Here is a 23,981-nt window from a genome sequence, read left to right as displayed (position 1 = left end):
TTTTCCTTAAAAGGATTTGAATTGTTTAAAGACTTACATTAGTTACAAGTTAAGAATTGAGACTTTTACATCTCAGCATGTGGCTTTAGCAAAGGGTTTCTCAATCTCAACACTCAAGATATTTGTGATGGATAACTCTTAGTTGAGGGGTGCCACCCTGTGCATTGTAAGAGGCTTAGCTGCATCCTTGGCCTCTACCCATTAGATGCCTGTAGTGTCATCACCCCTGGTTTTGACAACCAGGAATATCTCTGGGTATCACTAGCATTTGAAAACCACTACTTTAACCTGCAAATATTTTAGAGCAAGTTTTGATCTGTTTATTTCAAAACAAAACCACATGAAACCAAAACAAAACAAAACAAAACAAAACAAAACAAAACAAAACAAAACAAAACAAAACAAAACAAAACAAAACAAAACAAAACAAAACAAAACAAAACAAAACAAAACAAAACAAAACAAAACAAAACAAAACAAAACAAAACAAAACAAAACAAAACAAAACAAAACAAAACAAAACAAAACAAAACAAAACAAAACAAAACAAAACAAAACAAAACAAAACAAAACAAAACAAAACAAAACAAAACAAAACAAAACAAAACAAAACAAAACAAAACAAAACAAAACAAAAATAAAACAAAAAAACTTTGGGATAATTTGAGCCAAGCTTCATATTTTATAAACTACGTGATATTGGGCCCCGTCAGATGAGACAGCTATAATGTACATGTCTAGGGAATGAAAACATGTAATTTACTATTTAGAGTTCTTTTATATTGGCTATTTAAAATATTAGAAAATGCTTACCCATATACAGAAGCCAGGGCCTTTCTTCAGAGCAAATTTTTCTCCTGGAAATACCATTCCCTCCCCAATACCAGCCCCACCCTAGCCTGTGTTGGTTACCATCAATGCTTAAACCTTTTTTTTAATTGTAAGAGAGAACATGCACTCACTAGAGAGAGGCAAAGAGAGAGATACAGAGAAGGAAAGGGAGAAAGCACGCTCTTACATGGCATGTTATCACTAGTCTTTTCTCCATTTCTTCACCCTGTGGGAGTTTGGGGAACTCAGACAAATGCCCAGCATGTTCTTTTAAGCTACCACATTGGAATTTGAATTATAGGCAACCATATTGGATCCAGCTCCCTTAACCATTGTACTTTGGGCCTGCCCCATACCTGAAAACTTTTAGATCTTAACTGTTAACCTTCTTAATTATTTTCTTAATTTATAAATAAAACCAATCCAAGGAGATACAGATAAAGTCTCACACATTCAGTATCTGATTATGCTCTGCTATGGCTACTCATTACATATCTTTTCCTATTTTCTAAAGCTAAAAGTAAAACCTAGTATGATATCTCACCTACAAACTCTTTGTAGCACATAGTGAACAATGAATAATTATTAAATTTATTTTGTTTAGTCATTTATTGTTCACCTTTCTCTGAAAAGAATTTATGGTGGACTTTAGAGTTAAAAAAGGTAACATAAGCGTATAAATAAAAAGAACATGGGGGACCAGCACATGGCACAATGGCTATGTTGCTGGACTCCCATGTAATCAACCACAGTTTGAGTTACGGATCCAGTGGCTTAAGACTCACACCAGGTGCATGTGCATGTGTGTCTGTGCCCAAAATCCTGAGAGGAGAACAGAAGAGAAGGGATTGTAGCATCGTCATCCCCCCGGGGGGTGATTTCTTGCTTTCTCTCTCTCTCTCTCTCTCTCTGTCTCTCTGGGGAGCACACACACCTTTTAGCAAAACTCTCTCTTTAAAAAAAAAAAAAACCAAAAGGAATGAGTTATATAAAGGGAATGTAAAGTTATGAAAATTTAATTGAACTCTGACAAGAAGTTAGTGCTCAAGTTCATATTCTCTCAGTTGCTGAGGTTAGACAATAAATTAGACTTTTAGCAGACATGGCAAAGTAAACCTTAGCTAGTTACATGATTCTGTGTCTCAGGGACACATTAGCTGTTTCAGAGAAATTAAACTATTTCTGGTATATGGCCAGAGAGAAATCTTACTTGCAGATTATCCCAAAAAAGACAAGAAAGGAATCACAAGCCACAGCTTCAACTACATTCACATAACCGACTTTGAATAACACTGTTTTGGGAATCTTGTCAACATGATGCACTGGTTTAACATGGAAGTTTGACTCAATAAAAGATTTTCAATGGGGTGTTAAACTCTGACTTTAATGAATCCAGATTCAAATAAGGATTGGAGAACTGCAAGCTCTGCTTTATCTTAGAAATTCATTATTACTCATACTTATTTTAGCTGTTGTTTCTAAGTCAAAAGTGCCTATGAGGTGGCAATTACATTCTCTAAGAAATATCTGGAATGTGGCTGCTACCCTAGTCATCTTCACAGTCATATTCTTAAGAGTTGGCTATGCTGGGAGGAGCATTAATGTCTTCTTACAAAAATTCAGTGTCCTGCTAAGGCAATATGCCTGAATAGAGAGGCATCTCATATCTATATGGTATTTGGCTAAAGTAAACCCCTTGGAAGAAAAAGAAAACAAAACAAAACTCTTCTTAAGGGCCAGCAGGTGGAGTAGTGGTTGAGGCATTGTAGTCCCATATGGTTGACAACGATTTGAGTCCCAAACCTGGTGACTTGCTTTCTCATTTTCTCTGCCTCACCCTGACTCTCTCCAGTGAGGACACACGCAGATTAAGGTAATATAGCAAATTAAAATAATAATAATAAATAAAAAATAAAATTAAATACATAATTCTAAAAAAAAAAAAAAAAAAAAATTTAAAAAAAAAAAAAAAAAAAAATTTAAAAAAAAAAAAAAAAAAAAACTCTTATAAAAGTATAACCAGAGGGACCAGCAGTTAGCGGTAACCTTCCAGGGGTTTACACTGTCACCAGTAAATCTTCTCCGGTAACCAGACACTGTGATTTGGACTCAAAGGAGATTTACTCTTAACATGCGGAAAATCATTTTCAGTCAATCATCACTTCTCTTATTGGTGTTACATTTATGTTTTGTGTCCTCTGGTGAACTGAAATACCTTCACTGTTCCCTGTGAAATGAGCAATGAGATATCTCCTCTAAATCATTATCTGTTTTGTCAGAAAGCAGAACAGGGCACAAAAGGATGAAAAAATCTCTTTATCTCACTAGATAAACCTAGTCTTCCTACCTTTTTGAGAACTGTCTTTCTCTTGCTTGTTCTAGTTTTCTTTTTCTTATTTTTTTCTTTCTTTCTCTCTTTTTTTATTTCCTTCTCTTTCTTCCTTTCTTCCCTTTCTTTCTTTTCCTCTTTCTTTCTTTCTTTTTCCCTCTCTCTTTCAGCTTTTGCCCTAAGGTATATGGTCTTACCAGGTAGAGAGAAATAGACTACCCCCCTCCCTCAAGGAGGATGGCCATACTGCAATTCCTTCTCTTCAATTCTCCTCCTGGCACCTTGGGCATGCTTGCAAAAATGCCCAATGTGTGTTTCAAGCCACCAGGCCTGGAACTTGAACTGTGGTTGATCTTGTGGGAGTCCAGAAACATAACCACTATTCCTTCTGCTGACCCACTTGTTCTAGTTTTCAAAGTGGTCTTTCTTTTTTCTAACTGCTTGCCCTATGTCTCTCATATACATGTTATATCTCTATCATATATCTCAACATTCGATAAAACAATCTGTTAAGCCATCTTCGAATTTTCATAAAATTGGTGTTTTCTTCTGCTGTCCCAACCTGCCTGTAACTTTATCAGTGTTATTACACCATTAATCGTAGATTCTAAAATACTCAAATAGCTCTCTTTTATCCTTCTCCCACCCACCCCAGCCGCACGAGAGTATTACAAAATTCTGCCATTTTTTTTAATAAAAGTGTTTTCCTTCTTTTCTCTATCCTCATTACCTCACTTCCAGTATTTGCCCTTTAATACTGTTGTAAACCCCCACAACTAAATTTGAATTTTTACCTTTTTTCTGCTCTACCAGTCTGTTTCTTTATACAATAAATTCTCCCTGAAAATATAACAGTGAAACGTTTATTCTCAGTGGCCCTCCGTCCCTAGTTGCTCCATGACTTCCAGTAGCCAAAGAAATCTCCTTGAAAGTACATTGAGGGAAAATTGTTGTTATTATTCCTGGTACATATCCCAAAGTGCCAGGGTCTATTTCAGAAGTAACCTTAGGCTCAGTGCCCTCCATGAAGAGCTGGCACTGCCTTGTTCAAGACAGTTTACAAGATCCTTTGGTTAAGTAAATGATATGATTGGAAGGTGTGGAGGAAAAGAGAGAGAAGGAAAGAAATGTGATACAAATGTGTCCCAAGTCCACTGAATTTGAACAAAACAAGTTCTATTAAAAAGCAAAATTTTTAAAATAGATTAAAATTCTAATATAAGCTTTAAAATAATTTATTTTTTATTTTTATGCATTTTTTTGTCCTAGGACACATGTGCTCATTGTACAGAGAGAGAGAGAGACAGAAACAGAGAGAGAAAATGAGACATCACCCCCCGGGAGTGATGGCCAAGCCACAATCACTTCTTCTCCATTCTCATTTCAGGATTTGGATGCATATGCACATGTATCTGGCGTGTTTTTCAAGTCCTAGGACTTGAACCACTGAGTTGGGCATGTGAGATTCAGTGTTTTAACCACCATACCACCTGATGGCCCTGAAAGAACTTCTAATAAAATAAATTTTGATTCACCTTTTGAGTCACTCCACAATAAGTTCCCATTCATTAAATGACTCTTCACAGTCAAACTTGCAGAATAAGATTATTTGGCTAATTTATTTACCACTGCATTTTACCTACATTATAGATTGAAATAAATTTTCTGTGTGTTTGTCTGAGAACCTGAGCAATAATCAAAACATCATACAGCTCCACCTGAAAATTGTTCTTCATGTATTAATTAATTAACTTAAAAAACTTTTTTGTTTTGTATAAAATTGATATAGGGCACATGTACTTGCCAGAGAGAGAGAGAGAGAGAGAGGAGAAGTGAGAAAATACCTCTCGGGGGGGAGAGGGGATGGCCACACTACAATCCCTTCTCCTCCGTTATGTTGCAGTTTGGGGCAGGCATGCACATGTATGTACCCAGTGTGTTTTTCAAGCAGTCAGGTCCAGGACTCAAACTATGTATCTGGCAAAGTGGGATCTAATTGCCCTACTCACCATGCCACTGACTAGTCTAATAAACTTCTTAAGTAATATTTTTATACCAGTAAGACCACGACCAATATGTTGCTGTCACAGCCCTGAAGGAGATGATAATCCTAAAATAAGTGGCAACTATATAAACTGATAATTATCATTCAATGTGGAATTTGTGTTAAAGGGCCATTAGCATGCAATGCTCTAAGGTACTAAGGAGGAGGTCTGCCTGAAGGAGAACTGGAACTTGTCTTTAAGAATTAACAGACATCTATCACAAGTGACAAGATGTAGAGAGCCCAGGAACAGCACATGCCTGAAGCCACAAAGTTCTGAAAGGCATGGTCTCATTTAGGAATAATCAAAGAATTTCAGTGAAGACAGATGATGAAAGTGATGGAAGGTGCAGAAAATCTTGTCAGAGCCTCAACTGAACAGGTAATATGTTTAGAGTTTAAAATGGTTGTAGAAAGAATTTGGTGATGTTTATGCAGGAGAGTGATTGGATCCACTTTATGCTGTAGAAATTCTAGGAGCAGAAAGAACCATTAGAAGTCTCAGGAAATGCCCATGTGAGAGACAATGCTGTCCTTATTTATGGCCCTGGCCACAGAGATTTTATTTAAGAGGTATTCTGATATAGAAATTACAGGACTTGATGGCCAAATGGAGACACAGTAGCAAAGGGCAGTTTGGATGCTAGAAGAATTAGAAAAAGATTTAAATGTGCTGCAGAGATTTGTGTTTGAGGAACTTGGAAAATTCTTATTCATAAATGAGCTGACTTGGAGTAACGAGTAATGAATAGGTGACATTTGAAGTGGAATTACACTTGGAAGCCCAGGAACCTACACTATTTTTTGAAAACTCTTCCAAGTATTAGTCTCTCCTTTCACTTGTCCAATATCTTGGGGCCTAAAAGAGAGATTTTGTGATTTTTTTTTTTTTTTTGGTCTCCAGGGCACCTTCTAGACAGTAGACCACCATATAATATCAGCATCTCTTTGAAATCCAAACTACACAGATTGGCAATCCTGGCCTTGAATCGCTTCTCTACTCCATGCAGACAATTTTATATCACTTGTTTGTTTTCATGATATAGGTCTTGTCATGACCTATATCTTATATGATACAAGATTTTAGCATCTATCATAAATACATAAGTAATTAAATATATAGAATTTATTCTTTCTAAACTCTGGGATTTGCCTCTTCTTTCCTAGGCTTTTAATTTTGTATCAGTCAGGGTTCAACCTGAGAAGTGGAAACTGTAAGCATTATATAATATAATATAAACATACATGCCATCTGTGTGCGTGTGTTAACTACAAGGAATTTTCTTACACAATGTGGGAACTGGTTAAATAGCACCTGTAAGACTGTCTCTATGTCTAATGCTGACTTAGAGCCACAAGGCAGGCAGACAGAAAAGGAAGCCTACTGGCTGATTGGAGCCCCATAAGGAAGGACTGACTTTATACTTAGAAAATGTCTTGATTGGGACTAGTTTCCTCTGAAGTGCTCAGGAGTTCTATAAACTTCCTGTTACTCCTGTGGGCAACAGCACTCTGGAATCTATATCTGTGACCTCTGTTCTGTGTTTCAGAGCTGAAATTTGAACATCTACCAGCATCTCATACTCAACCTCTTGTACAATCTACCTGTCATAGTAATGGCAGTTACCTACAAAAATATAAGGCAAGATTTTATGCCATTGATTACATTCATTTGTATTTTTCTACTATTGTCTATAGAAAGGTTGTGTGATAAACATAAAAATTGAAGTCACAGAGGATTAGATTTGAATCTTAGCTTACTATAGATTTAACATTTGTGTTTCCCCTCCTCATCCCAAAATTATAGATTGGAATTGTAACTTCCAGTGTGATGGTATCAGGGTGTAGGATTTTTGGGGAAGCAATTTGGTCATAAAGATGGAACCCTCATGAATGGAATTAGTGCCCTAACAAAAGGGATTACAGAGAGTTCCCTTGACATCTTTCTGCTATATGAGGATACAATCAGAAGTCAGAAGTCTACAAGTCAGAAAAGGATCCTCACCCACTAGAACCTGAAATGCTGGCGCCCTGATAATTCAGAAATAAATATCAATAAATGGCCTCAGAAATAAATATCAATAGTTTATAAGAATAAATATCAATAGTTTATAAGCCACCCAGTGTGTTGTGAAAGTAGCCTGAACTAAGATAATAGCTTCCCTGCTAGCTTGCATACAATTTGGGAAAAGTTACTTAACTTTCATAAGATTTTGTATTTTCATCTAAAGCAGAGCATAAATAAAACTTCCTTTTGGATTTGTTGTAAGGAAGTTGTCATTATTTCTCACACAGTGAATTACTCATTGCAACTGCACCATAAATGGTGAGTAGGCCATTATTACTACAGTTAAGATCCTCCATGACCTATTCTCAACATGCTCTCACAGTCATGTCCTGCTGTGAGCTCCAGCCACAGTATCTGTACTGCCGTGCATATGAGCCTTTGTTTCTTCATTCTTCAATAACCATGCCTACTCTGAGCTGGGAACCATGATAAAATTGCCAATAATGAGCTTGTCTATTCATTTATTTATTTGTTTAAAATATTGATCAAGCATATACCATGTGCTAACTACTTATTAGATGTTCAAGATAAAATACTGAACAAAACAAAGCATATTTGCTTGATATATTTCATTTTAATTGGGAAAAAACATAAAAAGTAAATATAATCAATCAGTAAATTATATAGTATTCACAGAAGACTGTTAAGTACTATAAGAGAAGAAAGCAGAATAGAGAATAGAGTCAGATCAGGAGTGAAGGGAAGGAAGTCTCTTACTCATCAAGAATCTCAATATAACAACTTACTTTTGCATCCTAAAATAGTGTATAGTGATTTATTTGAACATAAAGGGCACTCAATGAAGAACTGGGGGCCAGCAGGTGGTGTGGTAGTTAAGGTACTGAACTCCCATGTGGCCAACTGCAGTTAGAGTCTCAGACCTGGAGGCTTGAAATTCATTCCAGATGGTGTGAGGGTGCCCAAAATTCCAAGAGGAGAATGGAGTAGAAGGGATCGTGGCATGGTCATCCCCCCTGAGGTGGGGTGATGTCTCACTTTCTGCCTCTCTCTCTCTTTCTCTCTCTGGTGAGCACATGTGGCCTATGGCAAAAATCTCAAAAGAAAGGAAGGAAGGAAAGAAAAGAAAGAAGAAAGAAGAAAAATGAAAAACAAAAGAGAAAAAGATGGAAAGAAAAGAGAAAGAATAAAGAAAGAAAGAAAGAGAAAGGAAGAAAGAGGAGGAATGAAAGATGGAAGGGAAGAAAAGAAAAGAAAGAAGAAAAAAGACAGGAAAAAAGATGGAAAAAGGAAAGAAGAAAGAAAAAGAAAGAAAGAAAAGGAAAGAGAGAAAGGAGAAAGAAAGAAAGAGAAAGAAAAGAACAGCTGAATTCAATGGGAATGAAAGGGAAAACAAGATCTAATTTCTTTTTTTTCCCAGTGAATATATTTTTATTGAGCACCTACTATGTAAACTAGATACTGATCCCAGTGCTGGCTTTTTTATGTCTAATTTTTAACTAAACAATTTGACAACTTATTTTTAATGACCCTTCATAAATTGGAGTTTCCTTGATATTCTCTAGCAGAGTTCTTGGAGTTGCCCATTCTATTGGGTACATTCATCTCTCCACAATGTTAATTCTTCGGGTGGCGTATAAGGAAATAAGTACAGGAATGGGGTATGAATCCTGTGCTAATTGGAACTGAGAGCTCATATAACTATGAAAAGTTTTTTTTTTCTCTGCTGCATTGTATTATTATGTAAAAAATAGTTGGGGGTCAGTACAAAAAATTTGAAAATTTTAAAGGCAAGCAGCCTTGAGAATACAAATGTGTTTGATTCCAAGAAGATTGTTGCATATACTACACAGCATTTCTCAGACTTAGTCAACCATAGAACTCCCTTCGCGCTAATATGTGGAGGGGTTCCAGTTCAGGTAAATGCACATTTGGAAATAATGTTCTAGAAAACAAATAGTAATACAGGCAGAAGTGCTTAGACTGTAAATAGGATGACTATATAATTTATCACCCAAAGCAGATGTTTTCAAAATTGAAATGGGACACTATTAATAATGAAGCCAGGAAAATAACCATAAACCTAGCTTGTCCCCTGGAAACTGGAACTTATGGTCAGTCTAACTATAAACCACTCTATCTACAAGTTCATTGTACATTGCTATCTTTTCCCACCTTTTTTTTTCTTTGTTACTTTCTTCAGCTTCTTTAGAAACTTTGGGCAGCTTCTTTAGAAAGTTTGTATAAATCCTGTGAAAAAAATACCTATGTACTCCTTTTGAATAAAGATCTCTTGACCTCTTTAATAATATAATATGTCATAAGGGAGAACATTTAAATTTTAAGGAAATTTATGTTTAACATTTAAAGCAAATTAAGGAACTATTATCTTTGAAGTTACTAATTTACTGAATGTTTTTAACTTAAGGAATTGTTTTGGTTACCTTTCTAAAGATATTGTAAAAGAGGAGTTAGTTTTAGACATATCAAAGTATTTGTGACTAGCTATTTATTTGATGTAGGGACCACTATTAATACTTATGAAGTATTTTTTAATTATAATAATAATTAAATAATAAGAGTATAATGTCCATGAAATTTGAAGGATTAAATTATGCTTTTTCTTGAATTGATGAGGACTCACTTATATATTTAATTTTGGACATTTCATAGTTAAAATCTGCACTAAACTAAGAAATGGATAAAAATTCCAGTCTTTTGCAACAAATACTGTTTCTAGTCTTCATATAAAAAAGCAGTCAACCAATACCTTGCCATTCCCAAAATGGAACTCAGCAGACCTTATACTAACTTCAGCTTTCCTTCAGCAAACAATTTTTTTTTAACACATCATCTAAATTCAGTATCATTGGACATTCGGAAAAGAAGAACATTATTCAGAAATTCTCCATAAACTAAATGGGGAAATATTTTTGTAGAATTTTGGATAAATATTTTATGATTCTAGGAAGAGAATAGTTTTAATTTTGTTAAAGAACATTTTGTTCTTACATCTTCCAACTTCAATAAATAGAGAAAGCCCAGTGTAAAGACATGAAGTGTCTAAGTACTCACCAGAACATAATTATTTTACTGAGCTAGTAACATTAGGAGCATTAAAAAAAAATCATTATTAAGATGAAATCTCTAAGCAGCCTTGCTGGATTATTGCATCGTAGTTTTTCTGAAGCAATGTAAACATCATAATTTGCATTTTCTCTGTTTCCTTCCATCTGATAGTCTGATTGTCTACCAAAATAAGCAACTGACCTTGACATATACAGACAGAGGACATGGTTACCCAGGCAACAGGCACCATGGACCACATATGACCCCTCTCCATTGACTGTGCTTCTTTTTTAAAACATAAAACAAAACAAATAAGAAATCAGCTGCATCTTACTTAAAATAAAAATCTCTGCTTTATAATGCTGACAAAAAACATATATAACCTCAACTTATTTCAGCCTTTTTATTTGGCAGACCATTTTACAGTGGACTTGACATTGATTGTATTTCATCACTGTAAGTAATAACAATCAATGAGGTGACTCTTGAGTACTAGAACTCTTATGGCTTTCAGAGTCAGAAGATCCAGTAGAGGGAGCCCAAACATTATCGTTTTTTAAGTATCAGTTTTAAAAATAATAAAATTTTATTTTAAAATTTCTGATACTAAAACTCTTGATACTTTTGAGTTCTGTAAATACTACCCAGCACAGTGTAAATATTCTGTCAATCTGCTATCATCACTGTTTTACTCTAACTATGTGCTAGTATTTCTTACCTCATGTTTATGTAGCTGAACAGTTTTTAGAATTTTTTGTGCAACTACTTCAATAACATCCAATGAGATTGATATAACCCTTTTTTCAGATTTCCCAAAGATTTTAGTTGTAGTCATCCCAGCTTCCCCAAAGTTTTTGACTTCAGATAATCAGAGCACACCCTTGGAAAGTACTATGGAACTGTTATTTACCAGAGTACAAAAAACATGAGGATGCCCTAGCAGGTTCCATAAAAAGAAAAAGTGGTTTACCCAGCATTGTTTTCATGTCAAGAGAGACGTCTTTGAAAATGACATGCCTTCCATAGGAAGCGGTGGGATTCCAGGACCCGCCTTGCTCCCAGAGGACACATTGAGATTCTCACTATTGTTCATCAACTGAGAAATAATCATTTGCTCATTTATTTCTTCAAAAATATTGGTTGGTGTCCTTCTTTATTCTAGTTGCTGTTCCAGTTTGGGGAACCCAAGCACAATACAAAATAAACCATTTATAGAATTCTTTTGTTTTTATTTTTGTTTTTGCTTTCTTGTGTTTATTTTTAAAATGTTATTTAATATCATAGTAATCTTGTTTAAATTACATTGAATCACATATTTCTTTACAGTGTATTACATTTTTCCCCCCAGAGGAATACCATGCATATCAGTCAAGACAAAGACATTACTATCCACATCATGATCATCAAATAGCTTGTCATCATTTTTTTTCCAGATTATTATTATTCTCATTATTTTTTAAACATTCAATCACTGTATATCATTTTGCTTGCAAAAAGAATTTACCCAACATGAAATACTTCTCAGACCAGTCCAGTTGAGAATACTATGCATGTCCTTATCAACGTAATAAACCATTTCTGTGTCCCACCAATGCCATGCCTCTGTTTGATCTCTTGCTATCCTTCTTTATACTCTTCCCTTATCCTGCCCCATCTACACCACTTATTGAGTTCTTATAATGCTATATATTATGCTATATTCTCTTGCCTAAATTTTACAACAACCAATTTTCAGATAAAAAGAATTGCATCTAAGAGAGTATAAATATATTGCCTATGGTCCCAAATGTAATAACTGACAGAGCTTGAATTTGCTTGCAAATTGCTTTCCAATTTTTTGTTTGTTTATATTGCTATAGAATATATGCACTTGGGGGAGGGTAATCCCTTCTTCTCCATTCTTCTCTCAGGATTTTGATCATGCACACATGCCCAACATGTTTTTTAAGCTACTGTATCCAAGACTGGAACCATGCAGTTCACCATGTGTGATCCAGCCCTTAACCATGATGCCACTGCTTGGCCTACTTGAAAATCTTTAAGACCACAACTTGCATGTTGATAACTACTGTAAAATACATATTGCCTTCCTAAATTCATAGGATTCCCAGGCCATTGGCTTTACACTTATATTGAAACCATAATTTTCTGCCCTTACTGCAAAAACTTCCGGAGAAGAAAACCAAGTGGATAATATTTGTATACCATGAACTAATCACCAGTATGCTTATGTGTCTTGTTTAATCTATACAGCAGCCCCAGGGCATACATATCATTCACACTTTACCAGTGAAGAAGCTAAGGCCCAAGAGATTATATAATTTACCCAAGATGATACCATGAACCCAGGATTTGAATCTAGATCTTTCTGGGGTTTGTTTTGTTTTTGGCTAGAAGGCACAAGTGCGTACCAGAGATAGAGAATGAGAGAGGGAGAAAGTACCCTCCCACACATGGGGCATTGGCATACTCCAATTCCTTCTCTATTTCTCCGTCCTGTTGGGATTTTGAGTATGCATATACATATTTGGTGTGTTTCCTTTAGGGAGACAGTGCTGGGATTTGAACAACAATTGCTCATGTGGGATTCAGTTCCTTTAACCACTTGGCCAAAGGCCAGCCCTCGATTTTTCTGATTTTAAAATCTTTATGGTCATACTGTCTCTACATATATATCTCAATCAATTCCTCAAATATAAAAAGTTCCTCAAATAGTTATTTGGACTTAGCTCACAGTAAAAAATATTTGTAAGCGTACGTTTAAAGTCTCCACTCAAATTTTCATTCACAGTTAAATTTCTTGAGCTATACATATGTTTATATTAACTTTCAAGTAAAAACATGGTTTGTCTTGCATGTCTCTGATAATCCAAACATTATGAATTGAAGCAAAGAATCACAGTTATTAAAAACTATGATGAGACAGCATACTTATTTAATGTAAGCCTGTTGTTTTGTGAATAAGAAAACTAAAACACAGAGAAATTGACTTGCTTGGATTCCCATTGGTAGATAGTGTCAACCCAGAACCACCACTTTAACCCAGGAAAGCAAAATTCTCCTTTCCTGTGTTTTTTGTTTGTTTGCTTTAAAAAATTTTTTTTTTTTAAAAAGGTAAGTTTTGTTAGAAACAGATCTGATCTTTAAGTCACTTTGGGTCCTAATGTGGTATTGAGAGTTTAACAAACTAAAGTCATATTCATGAAAACAATGCCAAATTTTATCCATGGCATTAAAATTAAAATTAAGATAATTTTATATTCAAAGCTGAAAAAGAAAATTGATTCACAACACAAGATTTAATAAAATGTGTTTCAAAATCCTTTTAGGGTCAAATGAATGAGTCAAAGATAATAAATTTTCTCGAGTATTTATTTGGGTCAAACAGCAAGTTGAATGACACAATGAATTTTAAAATATTAAATTCATAGAACAGTGGGATTATGTCATTAGCTCTATCAAAGTAAACCACTAATGGTTTCTGTATATGTGTAAGTGAATATTGTATATTTTTATTAATTCTCTGCAACAATGTTTAAAGGCTCCCTTCTGTTGTTGGCAGGTGGACTATTTCTGGGTGTTTTAAAACATGCACATGTGCATGAGTGCACACATAGTTCTTAAAGAAATTCATGATGTTTTGCCCTATGTTCAGAGTCACAGTGGTGATGTTCACAAGTGAGGGTAGGCTGGAGGGAAGGTTCTGATGAGATCCTGACTTCTGACAGTCACAGTTTTGAAAAAGTTAAGTCTCTTTTGGGGCTAAGGGGATAGATAGGTTAGTTTTTAGTGGCCCTGCTTTCATAAAGGTCCTCTAATCCTATCATCCTCTTCAGACGTCCATGCTATAATCTCAGTAATGACAGCACATATGTTGAAGAGTTTGACCAAGCCTTAACTTTGCTATTGGTTGAGCATATACCTCATAAATGTTCAGAATTGGCCTGTGGCAGAGAAAAATTAGTTAACCACCAGGTTACCGTGGTATCCTAGAAGTCATTCAAAAGAAATTGCAGAGACCATCAGTTTTAGCTGAACTTCCAGGCAAGACCCATTGAAAAATACCCAAGAACACAAAACTTTAACAACAAAACTTAAGAACAACATTTTCACTCTGTTGTCATTCCTTTTTGTTTATTTCTAATAGCTTTGTTCCTGATATTTGTAGACTTTCAGTAATTGTTTGGTTGAAGAATAAAACTTAGCCGCCAGTATTTACTCAGTGTTTTATGGGTGCCAAGCAGTGTAATGCGAACTTCCAAATTCATTATCACATTAAAGCCACATGATAATTCTATGAGGTACCACTGCGGAAACTGAGACTTTTATAACATACCCAAGGTCACCTAGTGAGTGACTGAAGCAGGATTTGAAGTGAGATCTCTGTTTCTCAGTGAAGGTGCTTTTAACCACCATGCAGATTTAAGTTGGAGTGTATTCATTGAAGCCTAAATGGTTAGTGTGTTCTCTGGTTCTATTCACATACACTTTATATTTCTTAAATGTCAATAATTATAACATGGTTAAAGTGTTGCTACAAGTTTTCCTGGCTTATGTAAGTATTTTATTTGTTTTGCTGTAAATGCCTCCTTAAAGAACATAGGAACCCAGAACTTAAATGTAATTTCAGGTCACTAGTTGACCTAGCTCAAAATTCCTGTGAAAATATTGTTTTCCACAAGGGAAAAGATACATTTAGGACATAGGAATCAGTGTACAACATGTCAATTCTTGTCATGAAGCCCAGAGTCAGTCTTTTCTGTGCATAAATGGATTTTGGATCCTGTATATTATAGCAGGCAGCCCTTCACCTTGGTACCTGGTTACCACCTTACTAACATTGGAATGTTGGGACAGCTAAAAATGACTTCTTTGCAATGAATAGTAGTTTAAACAAAACTTAAACCCAAAGTGGGATTTGGAGTTTACCTCTGAGCTCATGGAAATGTGAATAAGGTCTAAGACCAGGTCAAAGTGGTCAAATAACTTGGATTTCCATCTGATATATTTTTTCCTTGCTAATTAAAAAAGGGGATTATTTTCTCTTGCCAGTGAGTGGCCTTTGGGTTGGGAATATTGTATAACCCAAGTAACCATCTTAATAAATTAGCCAGGAAATACACTGTTTAAGCAATCTTGGTTTTTGGCCTATGGGGAGATGATGAGGCTAAGTGAGCCAGGTGGAATAATGGAGGGCAGGAAATTTATGCGATGAACATTGGGGAATTGCATTTTGTGCACATTTAAGATCTACTATAATTCAATATGCTGGTTGAATTCCTATGAAACAACTTCTAGTATGTTGGGTCTATAAATAACATCACCATTTAGGACCACTTACTTATCTAGAAATGTCATGTGTTACACAGTTGAGTAAATTAATACTTCTCCCTGATAGTCCTTGTATGATGCTATACAGCACATTAACTGTACTTAAAAACAAAAAGGCAGGGACTCGCCATTTTCAGATCTTCCTGCCTCCTCCCCCCAAGCTGGGGCTATAGGTATGGCACCACTATATGTGTCTTTCTTTCAGAGTTGCTTTACTAGACGGATGCCCAGGTTAGCCTCAAATCCATGCTCCTCCTGCCTCAGCTTCCCTAGGTTACTAGAATTACAGGTGAACACCACCATGCCTGGTCATTAGGTATGTCCAAGAACTGATCAAGGGCATCTCATGGTTTCAGCTTGTGGAACACAGCACGTTAGCACTATGTTGCACTGTGGCTGGGCCAGCTTTATTTTTTATCTTGAGCTCCATTTCTCACAGAACACAAGTTGAGATAAAATATTTGCCTAACTGGCCACTCTTCTGCTTGCTATTAATACAAACACGTATCTTGCTTAGACCAGTCTACTTTGAAAATAACTTGAATTGTATGTGTTTTTCAAGAGACAGTCTGGAGATGGAATCTAGAAACAACTAGATTAGGCCACCTTTTTAATCTCAGAATCTCCTGGTTGAAAGGTATCTCAAAGGTCACACAGTACAACCACATTAACTACAGTTTACCATTAACTACAATTAGTTAATATTCATCAAACACTCACCAGTATCATATATTCCAAAGTTGTTTGATTTAAAAAAATAAACATTTTAATTTAATTTTCTAAGTTTTTTCATTCCAAAAGCTCTTAAACAGTTCCTGCTCAATGCTATTCAGGATGCAGCCTGACATGGTTGGGTAAAGACCATGTCTGTGGAAAGTTTGATGGTAGAGTGGTATTGTGTGACCAGCAGAAGGCTTTTTTGCCTGGTAACTAAGCACAGGGGCTTCTCAGGAGACAGACTGTCTGGATTCAAACGTGGCTCTGCTATGTGTAAGCTCTACGACCTTGGGTACTATACCAAGTCTCTATGTTTTGGTGTCTTGATATATCAGAAAGGACAGCCATGCACTTTCCTCACACAGACTTGTAAGGATCAAACAAGAAAATACACATACCTGACTTAGCATGGTTCTTTACTCATTATATATGCCCAATATATATAGCTATTATTTGTTGTATTATTACTATTATTATGCCACTGTGGCCTTTGTGTCAGCAGAGTACTGGCACCTAGTAGATTCTCAGTATATATTTGTTGAAAAAGTGAAAGAATAAATGAATAAATAAGGGGAATAATTTATTTAATATGAGGTAAGTAAGTTAAGATCAGTGAATATTTAGCTCAAACATTTATTATGCGTTATTGCTATGGGCACAACCTGTACCCATCAATAAGTTGATAAAGATTTCAAACTTGGTTATTGATCTGTGCTCTCTCTTGGAAACTTAGATCTTGAATACAATGGAGCAGAGTTTTAGAGGAAACACGTGGCATGAGGTAATTTTACCCAGAAGAAAAGCTGTCATCTTTTATATACAGCTAAACATAGAAGTCTTGGCTGAGACCTGCTACATGGCCCAAACAGGTTTGGTAAGTTGAAGGCAAATAAAATGAACAACAGCTGTTCTTTATTTAAATAAATTTGGGCAAAGACATTAATTTGGTGTCCTTATATTAGTGTTAAGGAACTTTTACCTTACAAGATCCAAAGTAGTATACTAATTCTCACAGTAGAAAGGTGAGGTAATGCAGATTTTATTTTCCTCATTTTTAGTAATGAATAAACATTAGAACATCTGATATGAATAATTGAAATATGCAAATGCCAATGAGAAAGGAAAATTGCATGAAAAATCATTAACAACATTAATAAATGGAATGTCACTAATTTAAAAAGACATTAATTGGATAGCCTCCATAGCACTGTGGTTAAGTGCTATGCAGAAAAAGCTATATCCCACATAGCAGACCAGGGTTTGAGTCCCTGCTTAGGAATCTTATACACTAGGGATGCAGGCACTTGCTAAAGAAGAATTGGAGGAAAAAGGATTGGGGCATGATTAGATCCATTGCTGGTGCTTTCTCTTCTCTCTCTCTCATCTACAAATACTAATACACACTCTCTGGCATAATAAAAGAAGTGGGAAAAAGACATGAATTTAAAAATACAATATGCATTATCAACGACTTTTTAAAAAAAGTTTTCCAAATATATTTTTGAAATATTTTGGAATTATGAGATTTAAACAGCCTTAAAAACTTCACTATATTGTAACATTGCCTTCAGGGTGGTCAGTTAATTTCAGTTTAATAGCTATTTCTTGAGCACTTACTATGTGTTAATAATTTGATCCCTGAGGAGATTGTACAAGTGAGAATTATAACATTAGTTTTATTAAAATGTGGTAAATATTATAATGAATATGAATACATTATGAGAAAAACTAAAGCCAGATCAGAAAGGTCAGAATAAGTTTCCTACAAGAGATGAAACTTGAGACACGTTTTGAAATATGAGTAGGAGTGAGAAAGAAGTGGCGGGGTGAGTTTAGAGTCAGACATTTCAGGTAAAGGGGGCAACATGCCAACAGCATGTGGGGAAGAGCATGCTGCTTGTGAGGAACTGCAAGTCTTGCAGGTTTCCTAGAATATAAACTGTAGGGTGAAGAGGGCAAGAAAGGGGACAGGGGTTGTGGACTAGTTCAGTTATTTACTTCCCATTCCTGGCAACATCAGACCACTGCAGCACTTGAAAAATGTATTCCACAGGTTGTTAATAATTGTCCCTTGGAAAAAAAGGAATCAGAAATCAAATGCATGTGGGATATACCAGATTACACAATTATTTTAGTTTGGGCTGCTTTAGCGAAGTACTGTAGACTAGGTAACTTATCAAGAACAAAAGTTTGTTTCTTATAGCTTTAAAAGCTGGTAATATGTGGTCAGGCACCAGTATAGTTTGGTTGTTGTTGGGGACAAGGTTCTCTGGGGCTGTAGACTGTTGACTTTTCATCATATACTTACATGGCAGAAAGAGAGCTAGTTAACCTCATTAATGAGGGCTTCACTCGCCTGATCTAATCACTTCCCAAAGACCCTACCTCCAAACACCATTACGCCGTGATTAGAGCTTCAGTGTATGCATTGGGGTGAGGTGGGTATAACAATACTAAGCAGATTTCTTAGCTTCAAGTCCTTTCAGGAACCTTCATGTCATCAGTAGCCTTTGTGATTTTGCAGCATTTCCTGAATGTTTTTGAACACAGGTCAGTCACCTGCAGGGTCTATGTCCCGTGAAGCACAGTTTGGGGAACTATGCTATAGACAATGTGAGCTCTGCATTATTTTAAGTAGAGTAGAGTAGTTTACTCCAGTAGCAGAGTAAAGGAGAAATGTTAGAAGGGAAAAATTAAATGGAAGTAGATTAATTAAGATCACATTGTAATAGCCCTTGGGTAGCCTGGAGAGAAGTGGGGTAGACCAGACATTCATCTGTAGAGGACATTCGTGAAGAGGAGGTGATTGGGAACCAGCAGTTAGCGTAATGGCTATGTCGCTGGACTCCCACGTAGTCGACCGCGGTTCGTGTCCCGGACCCGGTGGCTTAAATCTCACGCCGGGCGCGTGTGCGTGCGTGCCCAAGATCCCGAGAAGAGAATGGAGGAGAAGGGATTGCGGCGTGACCATCCCCCCTGGGGGGTGATTTCTCGCTTTCTGTCTCTATGTCTCTCTCTGTCTGTCTGGAGAGCGCACGCGCCTACAGTGTGGAATTCCCACATGTCTGGCCATAGTTTGAGTCCCGGACATGGCAGCTTGCTTTCTCACTCTCTGTCTTTCTCTGGTAAAACTCATGTGAAAAATAATATTAACAATAATAAATAAAAAAATTCTTTAAAAAAAAAGTAGAAGTCTTTGAAAGAATATTTGGTAACCCAAATTCGTACATGCCTTTAAGAAGGAAATTGCTGATGATAATCTCTCAGAAAGATACTAATCATTCCTTTTTTCAACACGAGCTACAGCCACACAATGGAAAAAATTAAGAAGAGGAGGTGATTGGGAACCAGCAGTTAGCGTAATGGCTATGTCGCTGGACTCCCACGTAGTCGACCGCGGTTCGTGTCCCGGACCCGGTGGCTTAAATCTCACGCCGGGCGCGTGTGCGTGCGTGCCCAAGATCCCGAGAAGAGAATGGAGGAGAAGGGATTGCGGCGTGACCATCCCCCCTGGGGGGTGATTTCTCGCTTTCTGTCTCTATGTCTCTCTCTGTCTGTCTGGAGAGCGCACGCGCCTACAGTGAAAATCTCTCCAAAAAAAAAAAAAAAGAGGAGGTGATTGATTGAGGAGCACTTAGGAACCCATGGGAAAAACAAATCTGACAGATTTTATTCTCCTACTTAATTAGGATAAAATCAGCAGGACTAGGCAATTGATCAAATATGGAGGATACAAAGATGAATGAATCTCCGACGACTCATGTTTCTGACTTTGGAGAAAGGGTGACACATGTTTCTTTTCACTGAGATCTAAAATACTAGAGCAACACTTTGGAAGAAAAACTGAGAAGGAATTTTAGACATCGATTTTAAAGTGTCTGAGGGGCCACACGATTTGAAAATTAAATGACACAGATGTGGAAGACATGAGTCTACAGTGACAGTGTAATCCCTCTGAGTGGATAAGGTCACTCAGGAGGGAGGAACATGGGTCATCTCCCCAAAAGGCAATTTGTAAAAAGCCATTGTTTTCAAGGGATTGCTTTCAGAGAAGTAGTGATTTAGGAAATTACCTTTTGACTAATTGTTGATTGGGAAATGGTCTGAAGGCTAATTGACCTAGAGCAACCAGGCAAACTGCACACTGTGAGAAGAATGCAGGGGTAAGATGAACTTTGGGATTAGGAGATAGCAAGCAAAAAAAGAAGCTCAAAAAGAGGAATGAAAGGCTAGAAATACAATTTACCACCATGGTAATTTACACTGTCAAATGAATATTTATTTATATAAAAATGACCATCTCAACAGAAGATTTAATATCAAACTATTTGAGCTGCAAGATAGCTGGGAAGGTGTATTTGTTCTGTAATGCACTTAAATAGTTTGAGGTCAGGATTAACTGAACTTCTTCATTTCTATCTTTAGTCTACCAGTATCCATGTTATCCATGGCTTTTATGTTTTTTCTTTTTTAATATAGTTCAAACTAAACCTAGACCTCACTGCCTGTAATAGTGATGGGTGCACATAGCTAGACACTTTACACATGCAGGACTAATAGCAGCCAGCATGTTTTAGGATGGAAATAATATGAGTATTTATTTCTGATGTCCTTTCCTTAAATAAGAAATGACCATGACCTTTTGGATTCTTATTTTGTGCTCTTTAATAAACTCACAATTTCTTCAGGAGTGATCAGCTACCTTCAAAATTAACTCTCTCTAAATGGCTTCTGCTGGGCAAAGACCTGTGTCTAGGATGGAGGATCATCAGCAAAGAATAGATGTATGAGCTCATGTGTGTGAGAAGGCATGTGAACAGTAGCAAAAGCAGAAGACAGTGTTTCTAGCTTTAGGGTTTGTTTGTTTATGTATAACCAACTAAATATGAGATCTGTTTCAGTGAAAAGGGAGGAAAGGAGTACCTATTGAGTGCCATTGCAAGTAATCATAAAGCAGGAAGAACAAAAGGGATCAGAGACTACCCTAGAAATCAAAGAACAAGGTGGGCATCCCTAGTAACTACTCTGGTAATAAAGGTTCTAAAGATTGAATTTCAGTTATGCCAATAAACAGGGAGTATCCGTTGCTGGAATGAAGGTTCTGGTTGCAGGCTTCTAAAATGATAAGATAAATTCTTGAAAACTTTGCTTGAATAATAATGGCATCTATGAATTGAAAAAACAATTCCATTAATAATATTTTACTCACCTAAATCAAAGCAGGTGGACATTGGAGTCCTACTCATTTTTTTAGAAAGAGTGGGAATATTTCTTCCACATTTCTTTTGCTGTGCCAGCCCTGGAGTCTTAGGGCAGGCAATACCTAGGACTGAAATGCTCTCTTCCTCTTGTCCATTCGAATTCTGTCTGACCTCCATGACTCAAATTAGGATGACTTTTTTCCATGGAGATTTTCCTGACTCTCTTGTTGATATCTTGTTGCTCTGTGTCATGTTTCACTGAAAAAACATCTATAGAGTATCAACTCTGTTTTAGACTCAGCTCTTAGACCAAAGATACAATAGCAAGTAAAATCGAGTTCTCTTTTCATAGAGCTTACATTCTGGAGGAGAGAAAATGACTAAGAAAATAAATCTGTAAATATCTTTTTTATTAATGGGTGGAGATAGAGGTAGAGAAAGATAAGATTCCTAGATAGAAGGATAGATGCATGGGCAAATGGATGGATGGATGGATGGATGGATGGGTAAGTAGAAAGAAACAGATAGTAGATAAAGACAATAATGGGAAAACAGGAGAGTAATCAGTGGTGGTTGGCTGATATTTTAGACAGGTTTCTATTATTATTCATTTCTACTGCCATATTGCAAACTCCTAGAAGAGAAATACCCTGTTCTACTTCTCTTACATTTTCATTGCTGTCTGGGTACAGGGCGGACTTGGATAATAGAATTAACAGATACTTGTTTATTGATGCAGTTTTTCACTTTTTTATCCAGATATTTTGGCATAACAGAGGCACAGCTTTAGTTTCTGTGGAAATGTCAACTTGGTCTAAACAGGCTGGCTTAGAAATTTGTTTGGTTCAGATTTATACGCAACACAAGATGCTCTAAATAAATCCAACCAGATTCAGTAACAATTTCTGGCAGCAGTTTCTCCTTCTTGCATCTATTTTTTCCTGTCTTGGTTTTCCCCAATGTCCTTGCATTGCTGGGAGAGTTCCTAGTGAAATTACTGTTGCTCCACCCAGAGACCTTTCACCCTCTTCTGAAACAGATGAATAAGACTAGACAGAAAAGAAAGGAGGTCACAACAAAAGTTCCTGAAGGGTGGTCTTCGGGGCTGGGAGGGTACTGAGTGTGTGAGGGGGACTTAAGTTCTTCCTTCCATTATACCTCATTCTGCTCCCTTACTAAACCTGTTATAAGAGGGCACACTATTAAAAAGAGAAACTGGGTTGTTGCCCAGGAAATTATTGCGGCAGTGCCAGAAAGAAGGAAAAAGAGTGGGAGAAGAGGAAAGCAGAATGATCAAAAAAAAGATAAATCTCAGGGGTTCGAAAGTGAACAAGGCCAAAAATTGCTTCACCAGTCTCTTGTATCAAACATGGCATCCCCAGATAGTTTCCCAAACCCAGAGTGCATTCAAATGGCATTAGGAGGAATTCCACTGTACCCAAGTACATTCTCAGGACTTTTTAACCTCACTAGTCTGTAAAGAAATAAAGCCAACAACTTGATTTTCTATACACCGTTCATATTTTCCCTCCCTCCTATTTAACAATGCAAAAGTACGATGAAAACTGTACTAATTGGGCCTCTCTGAATACCAGGAGTTCTGTTCGTGCTATCTCATTTCAATCTCACTATAATCCCTGGAGGAAGATATGATTACTTCTCTGTTAAAAAGGAAGAAACCTAAGTTTGGAACAATTAAGAGCCTTCCCCAAAACACATGGCAAAGTGTCAGGGCAGGGTTGGGACCCAGGTCTCTGAGGACATATATTGAGGCCATGAATTCCTTCTGTTGTTTAGTAGGCATTAAATCTTTCAGGTAAGGAATTACAAGCATAGTACTGATGGCTAAAAATAGAGTCACCCTCCTATCTCAGCCAATTGATGACCTGCAAAGTAGGACCCAGGTCCAGTATGCCTCTATGAGTCCTCAAAATTATCATCAGTTTTGTTTTTCTTAAATCAGGTTTTTTTCCTAAATGTGTCTTACATTTTATATCTCTTTCAATAGACCAGTCAGAAATTAAGGTGAAAAAGAATTTTCTTCATAAATAACCCTCCTGATAAACAAAATTAAATAAGGAGAGTCACCATCCTTCTCACCACATACTCCTGCCTCTCCACCACACACACCTCGACTATGGAGGGCTATCAATAGAACAGGTTATACTGCCTCTTGTCCTTGTCTGGCACCATCCATATCTTCTCATTTTTATTTACTGATCTGCTTCCTCTTAGGTCCAGGGCAAGTAGTCTGGCTTTTATGGCCATGATTATTTATAGACATGTTTTATTTGGTTTGCCATGTAGGAATTTATCCTGAAGATCTCCACCTCCCATACAGGTATCAGATAACTCTGTCACAGGATTAGAAGGTTTGCTTATTTGTTTTTTATGAAAATCAGATAAGAGTGTGAAGAAGGGAAGAAATATTTC

This window comes from Tupaia chinensis, unplaced genomic scaffold, assembly GCF_000334495.1.
Source record: "Tupaia chinensis unplaced genomic scaffold, TupChi_1.0 Scaffold145257_1, whole genome shotgun sequence".
NCBI lineage: Eukaryota > Metazoa > Chordata > Mammalia > Scandentia > Tupaiidae > Tupaia > Tupaia belangeri.
This window is presented reverse-complemented; position numbering follows the sequence as displayed.